Source organism: Elephantulus edwardii, unplaced genomic scaffold, assembly GCF_000299155.1.
Source record: "Elephantulus edwardii isolate Elephantulus edwardi_28Jun2011 unplaced genomic scaffold, EleEdw1.0 scaffold00184, whole genome shotgun sequence".
Classification (NCBI taxonomy): domain Eukaryota; kingdom Metazoa; phylum Chordata; class Mammalia; order Macroscelidea; family Macroscelididae; genus Elephantulus; species Elephantulus edwardii.
Window position 1 is genome coordinate 5,119,851 of NW_006399934.1, and position 1,297 is coordinate 5,121,147.

General features: G+C 36.9%; 1 pseudogene; it reads left to right on the plus strand.

Moving 5' to 3' along the window:
• The first annotated feature begins 537 nt into the window (after positions 1-537).
• On the plus strand, positions 538-1,297 carry LOC102853388 (annotated as a pseudogene).

Here is a 1,297-nt window from a genome sequence, read left to right on the forward strand (position 1 = left end):
ATTATTGTGTCTCATCAAGTCTGTAAGAATGAAAGCCACAATATATATTTTATTAATATTTTATTCTGACTCACTACTCAATGTGAAACATTGTCCTGCTTTCTATTTTGTGTTATTTAGAATAATGATCATTCATAATCCATTTAATACTTATTCTAAACATGTCCTTCTATATTTCTAACTGCTACAAATAAAATTGTAGTTACATAAATTGAAACTTTTCTCCTCCTTTTAGTATATTATCTTTAAAACTGGTTTTCAGAAAATGAGAAATAAAATAAGTAACATGAACAAAGAAGGATGAACTAAATGTGCATGAGGAAAATGTGATAAAAAGTGATGTATTACTTTAAGATGATATTTTAAATAATCAATTTTCCCCTTTTCTGTGAAACATTACTAGGGTTTCTTTTAGGCAAAAAACAAAACAAACAAAATTACCTAAGAGGTTATCTCAGTTATTGAAAGCAAAGAGTAATAATATCTCCCTGTTTTGATTTCCCTATCTCCCGTCTTCTCATTTATCTTAGCAGGGTGATGGAGAAAAACAATGAATCATCTGGGGGACATTTTATTTTGCTCGGATTCTCAGACCAGCCACAATTAGAGGTAGTCCTTTTTGTGGTTGTCTTGATATCCTATCTTCTGACCCTCATGGGTAACACAGCCATCATACTGCTTTGCATTGTGGACTCAAAACTCCATACACCTATGTATTTCTTTCTCACAAATCTCTCCTTTCTTGACCTTTGCTTCACTACTAGTGTTGTTCCTCAGCTATTGTGGAATCTAAAGGGACCAGCCAAGACTATCACCCAGATCGGCTGTGTCATACAACTCTATGTATCTCTATCTTTGGGTTCTACTGAATGGGTACTCCTTACTATTATGGCACTTGATCGCTAAGTGGCTGCCGGCAAACCTCTCAGTTATACTACTATCATGCACCCAGCATTCTGCAAGTCCTTAGCAGGAATAGAATGGCTAAGTGGAGTAGGAAACACTCATCCAGAGCACCATCATCATTCAACTTCCCAGATGTGGGCATTATCGAATTCACCACTTCTTGTGTGAGATTCCTGCTATGATCAAGCTTGCATGTGTTGACATCCGTGCAAATGAAGTCCAGCTTTTTGTGGCCACATTAGTTTTGCTCCTTCTCCCTATGGCACTGATCTTAGTGTCCTATGGACTTATTGTTCAAGCAGTGATAAAAATTAAATCAGTCCAAGCATGGCGGAAGGCCCTAGGGACCTGTGGCTCCCATCTAATAGTGGTGTCTCTTTTTTTTGGAACC